We start from the raw sequence: 15065 nt of genomic DNA on the forward strand, positions 1-15065 counted from the left end.
TGGCTGGAATGGGACCATTATAGTTTCTTCCAGTGAAAGGCAGTCATAACTTTGATCTGCATCCTATAGTATTAAAAGAACTGACATATGTGTTATGATCAGTTTTGCTGTTTCAGAGACCTTTGAAAGAATGCAGAGAATTGGAATGTTCTTATGGGATTAGAGAAGGACAAATATTCCTGGTTTTTTTTTTTAAGTGTCTAAGGGCTATATGTCTATGTGGCTCTGGGCCCAAGATCAGAGTAGAGACTCAGTTCTAACCTTTGGCCTTGAGCATAAGCTTGCAGATGAATAAGAAGGAGATCAAAATCAAAGGGGAGCCAGGGCTGTGAACCTGAAGAACCTCCCAGTGGGCTAACTACGATGGAATCCAGCAGCCGTTTATGGATATGCAACCATATGCAAGCCAACAGACCTAAACCAGGCCAGGAATTTTCAGACCAGGAGGGCAGTGACCTCTCTCTAGATCTTATCACTTTGGAAGCATCAAAAAGTTACAGGCCCCCTAACTAATCTGTGAAAGCAGCAGAAGGACAGAAAGCTCAGGCCAGACATCTTTTCCTCTCCTCCCATACCCAACATTAATATAAATAATATATAAATGTAATAAATAAAAATATAATGAAAGTGAAGAAGTAGGCTGGAAACATGGGCAAACAAAATAAGAACCTGACCATATAAAGCTACCAAGATGACAGGGAAGCTCATGTCATAAACACAGAAGACAATGAATTGAAAACATTTACAAGCAAAAGTCTCAAGGAAAATGCAGATTGGGCCAATAAGAATATCAGAAGAGATAAAGAGATTCTTTAAAAAACAGCAAAAAAAAAAAAAAAGATTGTAAAAACCAAATTAATGGTAGAGAAAAAATTAGGAAAAGAAAGGAGAGCTATGCAAGAAAATAATGAAAAGAGAATTAACAGCTTGGTAAATGAAGTACCAAAAAATGTTGAAGAAAACAACTCCTTAGAAATCAGAATTGGACAAATGGTAAAAAAAAGGTACCAAATCTCACTAAAGAAAATAACCCCTTAAAAAGTAGAATGCGGGTCAGGGGGGGCAGCTAGGTTGCTCAGTGGATAGAGCACAGGCCCTGGATTCAGGAAGACCTGAGTTCAAATTCGGCCTCAGATACGTAACACTTACTAGTTGTGTGACCCTGGGCAAGTCACTTAACCCCATTGCCTAACAGAAAAAAAAAAAGCAGAATTGGGCATGTGGAATCTAATGACTACATGAGACTTCATGAAACAAGAAAATAAAGTCAAAAGACTAAAAACAATAGAAGAAAATCTCATAGGAAAAAACTGACCTAGAAAATAGATTGGAGAGATATAATTTAAGAATCATTGGACTACCTGAAAGTCATGAGCAGAAAAAAAGAGCTTAGGCATCATATTTCAAGAAATTATAAAGGAAAACTGTCCAGATATCTCAAAACCAAAGGGCAAAGTAGAGACTGAAAGAATCCACTCGTTGACCCCTGAAAGAAATCCTAAAATGAAAACTCGTAGGAGTATTGTAGCCAAAATCCAGAACTCTCAGGTCAAGGGGAAAATACTACAAGCAGAGAGAAAGAAATTATTCAAATACCATGAGGTCACAGTCAGGATCATGCAAGATGTTTTTTCTCCAATTTTTTAACATTTTTATTTAAAGTTTTGAGTTCCAAATTGTATTGCTCCTTCCCTTCTTCCCCTCCCCTTTCCCTGAGATGATAAGCAATCAGATATAAGTTATACATGTGCAATTATATGAAACATTTCCGTATTAGTCATTTTGTACAAGAAGATTTGAATAAAAGAAAAAAAAGGAAAAAAGAAACTGAAAAATAGCATGCTTCAGTCTATATTCAATCAATATCAGTTCTTTTCCCTGGAGGTGAATAGTATGCTTCATCATTACTCCTTTGGGATTGTCTTGAATCATTGTCTTGCTAAGAATATCTAAGTCACTTACAATTCTACATCTAATAATATTGCTGTTACTGTGTAGAATATTTTCCTGGTTCTGTTCACATTACTATGCATCAGTTCATGTAAGTCTTTTCAGGTTTTTCTGAAATCATCCTGCTTGCCATTTCTCTTTTTTTTATGGTAATTTTTATTTATTTTTTTGTTTTCAACATTTACTTTTGAGTTCCAAATTTTCACCCCATCTCGCCCCTCCCCCCACCCCAAGATGGCATGTATTCTGAATACCCCTTCCCCTAGTCTGTCTTCCCTTCTATCTCTCCCCCCCCCATTCTCTTATCCCCTTCCCCTTCAATTTTCCTGTAGGGCAGGATGGATTTCTGTACCCCTTTTCCTGTATTTCTTCTTTCCCAGTTGCATGTGAAAACATTTTTTTTTAAACATGTGTTTTTAAAACTTTGGGTTCCAAATTTTCTCCCTTCCTCCCTCCCCACCCACCCTCATTGATAAGGCAAGCAACTAAATATAGGTTATATATATATGCAGTTATGCAAAACACTTCCATAGCAGACATGCTGTGAAAAACTAACTCTATTTCCCTTAATCCTATTCCACCCCCCATTTATTTTATTCTTTCTTTTGACCCTGTCCCTCCTCAGAAGTACTTGCTTTTGATTACCCCCTTTCCCAATCTGCCCTCCTCTCTATCATCCCCCTACTCTCTTGTCCCCTTCCCCCCCTACTTTCCTGTAGGGTAAGACAGATTTCCATACCCAATTGACTGTGTATGTTATTCCCTCCTTAAGTCAAATCCTATGAGAATAAGATTCACTCATTCCCCCTCCCCTTCCCCTGTTTCCCTTCCACTGTAAGAGCCTTTTCTTTTCTGTTTTTTTTTTTGTGAGTTAATTTACCCTGTTCTCCCTCTCCTTTTCTCCTTCTCCTAGTATATTCCTCTCTCATCCCTTAATTTTATTCTCCAGATATGACCCCTTCATTTTCAACTCACCCTGTACCCTCTATCTGTCTGTCTATCTATCTATCTATATCTATATATACATACATATAATTTTTTTCCCCTCCAACTACCCAATACTGACAAAGGTCTCATGAGTTATAAATACCATCTTTCCATGCAGGAATGTAAACAGTTCAACCATAATAAATCTCTTATGATTTTCTCTTTCCTGTTTACCTCTTCATGTTCCATTTGAGTCTTATATTTGAAAATCAAATTTTCTATTCAGCTCTGGTCTTTTCATCAAGAATGCTTGAAAGTTCTCTATTTCACTGAATGACTGGCAGGATTATACTCAGTTTTGCTAGGTAGGTGATTCTTGGTTGTAATCCTATCTCCTTTGCCCTCCAGAATATTATATTCCATGCCCTGTGGTCCCTTAATGTAGAAGCTGCTAAATCTTGTGTTATCCTGATTGTGTTTCCACAATACTTGAATTGTTTCTTTCTGGCTGCTTGTAATATTTTCTCCTTGACCTGGGAACTCTGGAGTTTGGCTACAATATTCCTAGGAGTTTTCCTTTGGGGATCTCTTTCAGGAGGAGATCGGTGGATTCTTTCAATTTCTATTTTGCCCTCTGGTTCTAAAATAGCAGGGCAGTTTTCCTGGATAATTTCTTGGAAGATGATGTCTAGGCTCTTTTTTGATCATGGCTTTCAGATAGTCCAATAATTTTTAAATTCTCTCTCCTAGATCTATTTTCCAGGTCAGTTGTTTTTCCAATGAGATATTTCACATTGTTTTCTAATTTTTCATTCTTTTGGATTTGTTTTACAGTGTTTTGATTTCTCATAAAGTCATTAGCTGCAAATTGCTCTATTCTAATTTTTAAGGAAGTATTTTCTTCAGTAAGCTTTTGGACTTCCTTTTCCATTTGGTCAATTTTGCTTTTTAGGGCATTCTTTTCCTCATTGGTTTTTTGGACCTCTTTTTCCATTTGAGTTAGTCTATTTTTTAAGGTGTTATTTTCTTCAGTATTTTTTTGGGTCTCCTTTAGCAAACTGTTGACTTGTTTTTCATGATTTTCTTGCAGAACTCTCAGTTTTTCCTCTACTTCTCTTACTTGCTTCTCAAAATCCCTTTTGAGCTCTTCCAAGGCCTGGGACTGATTCATATTCTTCTTGGAGACTTTAGATGTAGGAGCTTTGGCTTCATTGTCTTTTTCTGGTTGTATGTTTTGATCTTCTTTGTCACCAAAGTAAGATAATATAGTCTGACTCTTTTTGCGCTGCTTACTCATGATCCTGGCCAATTACTTGAGTTTTAAACTCTTTGTTAAGGTAAAAGTCTGCTTCCAATGTGGAGAATGTACTGTCCCAAGCTTCAGGGGTTTGTACAGCTGTTTTCAGAGATACTTCTAGGGACCTGAAAATTTTCAGTTCTTCCAAGGTGCTATGATAAGGGGTGAGGTGTTTTCTCTCCACCGCCACAACAAACTTCACCACACCACCACTCCTCCTTGCCCCAGGACCACCCCTCAGAACTGTGACTCAGATCCACACACTGGTAAAGCAAGAGATTCCTGCCTCAGCACTGGCAAAGAGATTCCTGCAATCCCCCTCTGATCAGCCATTTGATTCTCCCTCAGTCTGTGGGCCAGAAGCTCAGGAAACAGCCACGGCCCTGGGGGCAGCTGAGACCTAGCTCCTTCTCTCACCGTAGTCACAGACTTTTCCCACTGACCTTCTAAGTTATCTTTGGTGTTTGTGGGTTGAGAAGTCTGGAAACCACCTCAGCTGCCCATGATTCAGTCCTCTGAGGCCTGCTCCAGAGTCACGGTGGTCTGCCCGCCCACACCAAACTGTGCTCCTCTCCCCGCCTGGCACGACATACCTTTCTGATCAATCATCCAGGCTGTCTTTGGCTGGAAATTTGTTTCACTCTGTCTTTTTGTGGGTTCTGCTGCTTTAAAATTTGTTTAGAGCCATTTTTATAGGTATTTGGAGGGGTTTGGGGGAGAGCTCAAGCAAGTCACTGCTTTCCCTCCACCATCTTGGCTCCCCTGCTTGTCATTTCTTATAGCACAATAACATTCTGTTACAATTGTATACCACAGCTTGTTTAGCCATTCCTCAATTGATGGGCATCCCTTTGATTTCCAATTCTTAGCCACCACAAAAAAAGCTGCTATAAATATTTTCATAGAAATAGGTCCTTTTCCATTTTTTTAGATGTGTTTGGATGTAGATGTAGCAGTGGTATTGCTGGATCAAGGAGTCATCATACAAGATTTTGCAGCTACCACTATAAAGGAGCAAGGACTTGGAATATGATATTCCAGAAAGCAAAGGATCTAGGAACTACAACCAAGAATAAGTGACTCAGCAAAACTGAGTATTTCCCCCATAGGGGAAAAAGAATACTTAATGAACTAGAGGATTTTCAATCATTCCTGAGGAAAAGAACAGAGCTGAACAGAAAATTTGACATTCAAACACAATACATAAAAATCTAAACATGAAAGAAAAATCACAAGGGAATAAACAATATGAAACTGTTTATATTCCTATATGGAAAGATGAGATATGTTAACCCCATCAAAATTTTATCAAGGCTGTTATTAGAGCTGTTAGAAGGAGTCTACTTAGAGGATATGAGTGTAATTTTATTATGTTGGGAGGATCTCAAAAGAAGAATGGAAGGGTGAAAAAGAGAGATACATTGGAAAATGTGAAGGAGGAGAAAGAATGGGGAAAATTATCTCAAATAAATGGGCCACCCAAAGAAGAGTTTATACATTGAAAGGGAGCATGATCAGAGGAAATGGGCAACACTTGAACTTTATTCTGATTTGAACTGGTTCAAGGAGGGAAGAACATGTACCCACACAGTTGGGTACAAAAATTTATCTTATCCAACACAGAAATAGGAGAGAAAGAGGGGACTATGAGTAGATTAAGGAAGGCGATAGTCAGAAGCAAGACAGACTCTTGAGGAGGGGACGATGTAAAAGAAAGAAGGATAAGTATAAGAGAATAGGATTGAAGGAAATACACAGTTAGTAATCATAACTGTAAATGTAAATGAGATGAACTCACCCTTCAAATGGAAGAGGGCAGCAGAATGGATTAGAAATCAGAACCCGATAATGTGTTGTTCACAAGAAACACACTTGAGATGGAAAGATAAACACGGAGATAAAGTAAGGGGCCAGATCAGAATCTATTATATTTCAGTTGAAGTAAAAAATAGCAGAGGAAGCAATCATGATCTCAGACAAAGCAAAAACAAAAATACACCTAATTAAAAGAGATTATCAAGGAAACTACATTTTGCTGAATGATGCCATAGACAATAATTGATGTTAAAACTGAACATAAGTGCAACAAATGACATATAATCCAGATTCCTGGAGAAAAAGTTAAATGAGTTATAGGAGAAAATAGACAGTAAAACTTAATAGTGGGGGACCTTAAAAAAAAGAATAAACCATGCAGCCAGACAGGCCTCATTTGCTTTATCAACAGGGTTATTTAACCTGGAGATAAGGAGAATGCTTCAGATATAACTAGCATTTGACAAAGTCTTTTCTTGTGGACAAATGGAGACATGTAAGCTAGACCAGCAGTTCTCAAAATAAGGTTTGAGGATGCCTGGGAGATCTTTTAAAGGCAGCTAGGTAACACAATGTATAAAATGCTGGGCATGCAATCAGGAACATGAGTTCAAATTCAGCCTCAGACACTAGCTGTGTAACCCTGATCAAGTCACTTAACCTCTGTCTGCCTCAGTTTCCTTAAATATAAAATGGAGAATGTTAATAATAGCATCTACTTCCCAGGGTTATTGTGAGAATCAAATGAGATAATATTTATAAAGCACTTGGTGCTTAGCACAGTACTTGGCATATAATAGGTAGTTAATAAATACTTGTTTCCTCCCTCCCTTTCTTTCTTCCTTCCTTCCTTCCTTCTTTCCTCCTTTTCTTCCTTCCTTCCTTCCTTCCTTCCTCCCTTCCTTCTTTCCTACCTTCCCTCCTTCCCTCTTTCCTTCCTTCTTTTATTCCTTCCCAAGATCAAAAGTCTTAAGAACTACTGGAGTACACAAGTACTGTTAAGTGAATTCTGAACTGATAGAATGGCCAGCCCCAAAGAGTAGACATTAATGATTCAAATGTCAATTGAGAATGAGGTCTCCAATGGACTTCCCTGTAACCTCTGCTTGGCCCTATGTGGTTTAACATTTTTATAAATGGATAAAGGCATAAATAGCATGCTGATCAAATTTGCCATTGACATAAAGCTGAAAGGGATAGCCAACCCAATAGATATCTGAATCAGGAGTCAAGAAGGTCTTAAAGGCAGTTTAGAATATTGGCCAGAGTCCAATAAAATGTCATTGAATAGGGATAAAGACAAAGTGTTACATTTGTATTTTTTTTAATCTTTTTTTCATAAGTATAAGATAGAGCAGGTCATGGTTAGATGCAGTTCACTTGAAAGAAACCTGGGAGTTTTACTAGCTCACAAGCTTAATGTGAGTCAGATGCATGATATAGAAACCAGGAAAGCTAATGGTGTCTTTGTTGTTGTTCAATCATTAAGTCCTGTCTGACTCTTTGTGATCCTGTATGGGATTTTCTTGGCAAAGATACTGGAGTGGTTTGTGGAGAGGCTAAGTGACTTGCCCAGGGTCACAGAGATAGTGAGTGTACGAAGCCACATTTGAACTCAGGTCTTCCTGACCCCAGGCCCAGCGCTCTATCTACTGAGCCATCTTGCTGACTCCAGTGAGCTTTAGGCTTCTGTAAGAAAGGCACATTGTTCAGGACTGGGGAGGTGCGAGTCTTGCTTTACCTTGCTCAGACCATATCTCAAATATGGTGTTCAGTTTTGGGTACCGTATTTCAGGAAGGACATCAACAAGCTAGATAATGTTTAAAAGAGGGTAACAAAGATGATAAAGGGCTTAGAGTTAACCCCCTTTAAGACTTGGTTAGAGAAAATAAGGATATTTTACCTGGAAAAGTGAAATTTGGTGGTGGGGGTGGGGGTGGGGTTTGCTGCTAGCTATTTTCAATTATTTGAAAGACTGTCCTGAGGCAAGGGCATTAGGCTTTCTTTGCTTGACCTCAGAGAGCGTTTGATCAAAAGAATAACTTAGCAAGAATTAGAACTCTCCAAAATTAATATGGGCTGCCTCCAAGATGGTGAACTCCAGAGGTGTCAAACTTGAAGGCAGAGGCAAAATCCCAGAGTGCAGGGTCAACCAGATTAAAACGTAATTGGTAAATGTTTAACAAAATAAATAGAAATGCAATGCAGCATTGATAATACTAATTTGAGGTTTTCTAAGTCAATGGATTCAAGGGATCCATTTCTATTTGAGGTGACACCAGTGGTGCATTCTCCCTCTCTCCCCTCCACTCTAGACCCCATCTTCTAGTAAAGATGGCCACTAGTTGGGAGTGCTACAGAGGGTAGTCTTGTTCGAGTATGGATTGGACTGGATGGTCTTTGAGATCCTTTCCAATCCTGAGATTCTATGATTCTCTGCTATATGCAAAGTCCTTCTTTGGAAGCATTTCAATAAACAATCAGGAAATGATTATTAAATACCTATTAAGTTACAGGCACCATTCTAAGCACTGAGGATACAAGGACAAAAATAATTCTTCCTGTTTTCCTCACTTTATCTCAAAACCTCTATCTCCAGTACTCTTCTTTATGACCCAGCTCCAGGGGTATGCTGGTAAATGTTTAACAATCCCAAAATCCTGAAAAAAAGGGAAAAAGTACATATGGCACACTTAAATTTAATCTCTATCATTGACATTTTCTCAATAACTTTCTTAAGTCTAATCAACAAATCAATAAATCAAGCCATGTAGCATTTGCTAAGCTGGTTTGAGCTGCCTCCAGTGCGACATTGCCTCCTTCATTTTCTCTCCCACCTCCCTCAAATGAAGTCTATTTCTTCTTTCTCCCAGTCAAAAAACATTGGAGCTACAAGGGACCTTAGAGATCATGTGGTCAGATTCCTTCATTTTATCAGTGAGAAAACTGAGCAAAGAAAGGGAAAATGAATTTCTTTAGGTTACACAGTTAATTCCTGGAGCTCTGCAGTATTATAGGAGACAAAAAAAGAACTTTTTTTTAACCCTCTTTCAATGGTTTTCCAAACATTATGGTTGAATTGTGTCTTGAGCTCTGAAGTCTCATAACCCACTGTCGTGCTTGAATGAGAAGAGAAGGAAAGGAAGATGCAACAGACATAAATTAGACATGTTGGCCACGTTGAAAACTCTTCTGCTTACTCGTGGACCTTTGGGTCTGCTTTGAGATATTCTGGAGTTCCAGAGAATTATGTCGTTGGAACCTTCATGTACATGTACACTTATGGTTGGTTTAGTAATCTCCCAGATCCTAAGTCCAAGACGTGACACCTACCCATCTAATGAAGGCAGCATTTCCTTCATTGACATAGGCTACATTTTTTCTATGCTAATTCATTCTGTGTGATTCTGTGTGTTTAAGATTCACACAGATAATAAGAATCATAATAAAAAAAGAGTTTTTCTGGATTCTGGGGGAAAAAAACCCCTGTGATTTTATTAATGTGTCAGACTCCTGGAATGGAAAATCCTTCCACCACTGTATATCAACAGCTCACTCTTAAATTATAGCCTTAGAGAGTTACCCGGGGACACAGAGAGATTAAACGACTTGCTCTTAGGTTATGCAGTATGTGTCCAAGTCAGCACTTGAACTCAGGTCTTCTTGACTCAAAGGCCCTCATTCTACTGTGCCATGATACTTCTCACAATACAGGTGATAAGTGTTAAAGGTGAAGTCCCAGGGTAGACAGACAGATCATTAACAAATGGGGGATCAAGTAAGGCTTCATGAAGGAGGTGACATTAAAGGTGGACTTTTTTAGATGGTAAGAATTCAGTACGGATGGCATTAACAAAGAAAAAGAGGTTGAGAAAATAGGAATGTGTTTGCAGCAAGATGAATCACCAAGTTTGACCAGAGACCAGTTCATGGAAATGAGCAGTGTGAGATTAGAAAATTAAGGTGGCAGCAGAGTGTGAAGGGGTACTCTTAGATCACTGGCCAAAAATGTTTTCTCCTTCCCTCTTAGAAGGCCTCATGAAAGGCCCAGTTTCCACAGCATGAACTATACTGGCTTGTTTACAACTTGCATTCTAAAGCTTCTCTTACATAAACTATTCCTTTTGCAAAAACAGATGACAAAGAACTTGCTTTGGCCTCAGGCCTGAGTTTCATAACATTATTATTGCTATTATTGTTATTAATTTTATTGAAGCAGAAAGAAATGGCACATTATCTTCCTACTCTATATTTTCTCATGGACCAAGACAGCAACAAACATTTTAGGCAGGTAGAAAGGCTTGCTTTGTTGTCTGAGGAATTCTAGCTGAAGCTGCAAGGAGAATAGGGCTTTGGTCACAAACCAGAGATCCAGACACAGCCCAAGGTCAGGGCTGGAGCAGTCGGGCTGACGGGCTTGTACACAGACAGCAGTAATACTAATTTGCCCTTCCTTATTAGCTTATCTAAGCCTTTCAATATCTGATACAGAAAGACCTGCTTTTTTTTTTTAGGATGAAAAAGTATTTATTTGCAGGATAATATGCAATTTAATTTTACGGCTGTTTAAAATGATATAAAATGTAGGATACAACTGTTGGTTACATATAAATAAAACTAAGCATCAGAAAAAAATTGTGTGTTACAGATCGATATTCTTTAGAAATTGGGCCCAATTGGCTGACATCTTGTGGTAGTGAATGCTGTTTGTAAATTCCCAAGGAATATCTGTGGAGAGTAATGCCAAAGGCAGAGGAAATTTTAACACGAGATGAACATATATTCACGACTTTTGATTCCATGTTGTGCAATAATGTCAGAATCATTCAAAGTCCTTGGAATTGGGGTATCCAGGAAGGAAGCAGACAAAGGAAGAGGAAGTTTATATACAAGAAACTCCTTTAGACTTCATTTAACGGTATGAATTTGATTTAAAACAATTAACTTTCCTCTTTCACAAATTCAGCACCATTTATATATTTTTTTATTATTCTGAATTTGGCAAACACCAGGGAATGAGTATTTCCATCTACAAAGAAGAACAGAAGAAAGTGAATTGTACATGAAACCATGAATCTCCACTAAAAACAGCTTGTTTTTTAGATATAAAATACATTCTACATGTTAGTACCAAAGCTGTCCTGCTTGCTTGTGTTTTTATGGAAACTTCCACTTTCAAAAAATACTTCATCAATGTTCCTATCATTAATTTTCTTTCATATCACTATCATCCCCCATCCCAATTCTTTTTGAAAACATTTCCTTTCAACTAATGAGCTTAGTCAAGAAAAACACAGATATTGGCCATTTCTGAAAATATTATGTCTCATTCTTCATCTCTATTTCATCAATACTATGGAAGCAAGTTTCATCATCAATCTTTTGGGGTCATGACTGATCAGCTCATTAACTAGTCTTTCAGAGTGGTTTTTCTTCTCAATTTTTAGTCTTTGTGTAAATCATTCTCCTGGTTCTGCTCATCTCACTCTGCATCAGTTCATAAAAGTGAGTCTCCCCATTTTTTTTCCTGAATCAGTTTCATCACTTATTATATCACAATAATATTCCATTACATGATTTTATTACCATAGTTTACTTAATCATTACCCATCCTATGGTTACCTCTAGTTTTCAGCTCTTTGTTATAAAAAAGTACTGCTATAAACTCCTTTGTACATATAGATCCTTTCCCTCTTTGGTGTATAAGCCTACCTAGTAGTGGTATTGCTGGGGCAACTATATGAATACGTTAGAGATTTTGGTGACATAATTCTAAATTACCTTCCAGAATAGTTGTAAAGGTTCACAGCTCATCAGTATTGTTTTAGGATGACCGTTGTCCTGTGTCCCTCCAATAATTGGGACTCGCTTTTTACGTTCCAAGATTTCATTCCATTCAATTGAATCCAACCCAACAAGCATATTTCAAGTTGAAAAGGTTTTGGCTGCTAATCTCCAATGGACCGTATGCTTCTCATCCAAGGCCTAACCTAGCAAATTAAGTTAAGAGAGGATCATTGCAAGAAGGCTGGCTACCAGGTGATGATTTTTTTAGTCACAAAAATTCAGAAAGGCTCACCCATGAAGGGCATGGATGGATTCTAATGTTCATTTCTGGAGCCCTCACATCAATGAAATCATAGCTTTTTTTTTTTCTATATTCCATAGGTTGCCACGACTAGAGGTTTCATCACCACGTGGCCAGCCTACTGCCGATGAAGCATCAGCATGTGAATGTTGGACAATTATTTGGGCCTAGTATGAGGCAGGAGGAGAGACAATGGATTGCTTTTTGGAAACCTAATATGGACAGTTAGCACAGTAGCTTATATTTTGGGAAGTTGAATTCAACTTTTGGCTCTGTTGCTCATTGATGAAACTATGAGAAACATTGATGTGCTAATGCCATGAGGTTTAAGTTAGCCTAACTGGAAATGCAAGTTCATTGAGTGCAGACGCTGCTCCGTTTTTATCATCAGAGACGCAGCACCTAGCATAGTGCCTTACATGTAGTAGGTGCTTAATAAATGCTTGTTGATTGGAGAAGAGTGGCCCACCTTTCTGAGAAGGCTTGAGGGTGGGGGAAAGATATCGTAATTTCCATTTTCAAGTACTGGAAAGGCAATTGTGTAGAAGAATAACAGAAAAAAGAAAAATGATAGCTTATGTATGAAAGATAGAATAATACAACCCTTGAAAACTTGCAAAGTGTTTTACAGACATCATTCTATTTGATTCTCACAACAATATGGGGAGGTAGGGACAATAAAGATCTTTACCCTTCTATTCTAAAGATGGAGAAACTGAGACTCCAAGAAATTACGTAATTTTCCCATGGTTGCACAGCTAGTAAATGTCAGAGCTGAACCCAGGATTCAAGCACACTAAGACTTTTTCCACTTGGTCCCAGAAGACAGAACTGGGAGCAATGGATGGAAGTAGCAGAGAAACAGATTTCAACTCTGTGTCACATGAAAACTTGTTAGTAACCAGAGTTATCCCAAGGCAGAATGGACTGCTTAGAAGGGACTTGAGAAGACATCTAGTCCAGGGCTTCTCAAACTTTTTCCATTAGCAACCCCTTTTTACTTGTTGGCTGCATTCATTGGCAATGTACGGTGTGATGGTGTGCGCAGTGCAAAGATGCACATGCTGTGTGTTCAGAACCAAGGCTGCAGTGAAGTTGCACGGGCAAGCACTGCCAGAAACACCTCAGATTCATTACATGTTTGATTTCTAATTAATTTTTGGTTGTTGTGTGTTCAGAAATCTTTTACTGTTGTCAAAATTTTTGTGACCCCCATATGAGGTCATGACCCACAGTTTAAAAAGTGTTGAATTCTAGTCCAATGCAGACCTGAAAAAAAAAAAAACTTCACTATAAACCATAGGTTCTTATCCTAGGTTCACAAATCCCTCAAGTGGACCATGAACAGATTTAAGGCTTCTGTGAAGTGGGAAGGACAAAAAAAATACATATTTATTTCCATTAACCTCTAACTGAAATTTAGCATTTCCTTTCAATTACTGAAAGGCATGATTCTACCAAAGGGGTCTGTGACACACAAAAAATTGAGAACTCCACATTTCTTGAGCTTTTCTGAAGGAAAGCATAAAAGACTTTCTGAAATGTTTTGCTAAAATGTAGGTAAACTAAAGGTACACCATTCTTACCTGCCATTTTGGTGATCTTATCCACAAAACAAGTAAGACTGGTTTGGGATGACCTGTTCTTGATGAAGCTACACAGTTTTTGTGATCACTTTCTTTTCCACACGTTCAACAACAATCTCTTTATTAATAAATTCTAAAAATTTCACCAAGGATCAGAGTTAATCTGATTCTTAGTTTACAGATTGCATTTCTCCCTCCCCCACTTTTATAAGGTATTTGTCCTTTTCCAGGCCTGTAATGTCTCTCCAATTCTCCATAATCCTTTGGAGATCTCTGACAATGGCCCAGCAACTACATCTTCCCTTTATTTCAGGACCCAAGGATGTAGTGCATCTGAGTTGGTGATCTGAACTCATCTGAGGTTCTTTTACCATCTCTTTATTTACCTGGGGTATGAACCCCCTATTAACTACTTTTCTTTTGTTTTGTTTTGTTTCTAGTTCAAAGACCATTCTTAGCGGCAGAGAAATCAAGCAAATTAAGGATTCAGCAGATCTATTTTCACTCTGTCATCAGTTATCCTAGCCTGAATCAACTGTGAGCAGTGGTCCTGCTATTCCTTCTTTATCCTCCTCTTTCCCTTAGTATAGTATAAAGAAAAAACAAAAAGTACTCCTTTTGTTATTCTTATCTTTCCTAGCCAACCTCAGTTTAACATCATTGTATTTATTTTCCATTGCCCACCCTGGCTTCTTTCTTCTGTTCATGCCTTTAAAAATCTGAGTTGGTTGGTAAAATCACTGAGCTACCATATCAACCTATTCATAAAGCTCTCCTTTTTTTTTTTTTCTCATCAGAATTGATTGCCTTTGGATCTTTGGAATAAAGCTTCTCATTCTTCCTAGACTGATTTCCCCTATAGAACTTCATTCCATGGGATAAGATCTATCTTTTCTCTGAACACTTGGAAATTTGCTCCTCTAGGATCTAGGGTGTACACTGGTCTGCTCCTAGCTTTCCTCTCTGATGCTATAAAAATTTTAAGGGGGTGGGGGCAGTGGATAGAGCACCAGCCATGGAGTCAGGAGGACCTGAGTTCAAATCTGACCTCAGACACATTCTTGCTAGCTGTGTGACCCTAGGCAAGTCACTTAACGGCGATTGCCTCACCAAAAAAAAAAACCCAAAAAAAACCAACAAAAAAAATTTAAGATGAAATGGTCACTTTCCTTTAAAGTTCTTCTCATTTCTACTACGATCCATTGGTGAGAATCATATCCAGAATAGTTTCCCCCTTGTTGGTTCCTCCATCTTTAGGAGGGTGAAATTGTCATGCCGGCAAGAAATTATTAGCTGCTCTGCTTTTGGAGACAGCCAGACACAGAGAGAGGAGATAGAGACAGAGAGACAGAGACAGAGACAGAGGCAGAGACAGAGGCAGAGAGAGAGAGAGAGAGAGAG

General features: G+C 38.4%; 1 long non-coding RNA gene across 1 annotated transcript in view; it reads right to left on the reverse strand.

The window, feature by feature from the left end:
* Positions 1–10529: 10529 nt before the first annotated feature.
* Positions 10530–15065, reverse strand: part of LOC114045117 — a 12384-nt gene continuing 7848 nt past the window's right edge. The window contains exons 2-3 of the long non-coding RNA XR_003569344.1: positions 11772–11980; positions 10530–11019 (exon numbers count right to left, since the gene is read on the reverse strand). This is a non-coding gene — a long non-coding RNA (uncharacterized LOC114045117). The remainder of the gene's footprint in view (positions 11020–11771; positions 11981–15065) is intronic.

This window comes from Vombatus ursinus, unplaced genomic scaffold (assembly GCF_900497805.2).
Source record: "Vombatus ursinus unplaced genomic scaffold, bare-nosed wombat genome assembly UNPS02014778.1, whole genome shotgun sequence".
NCBI classification, from domain to species: Eukaryota; Metazoa; Chordata; class Mammalia; order Diprotodontia; family Vombatidae; genus Vombatus; species Vombatus ursinus.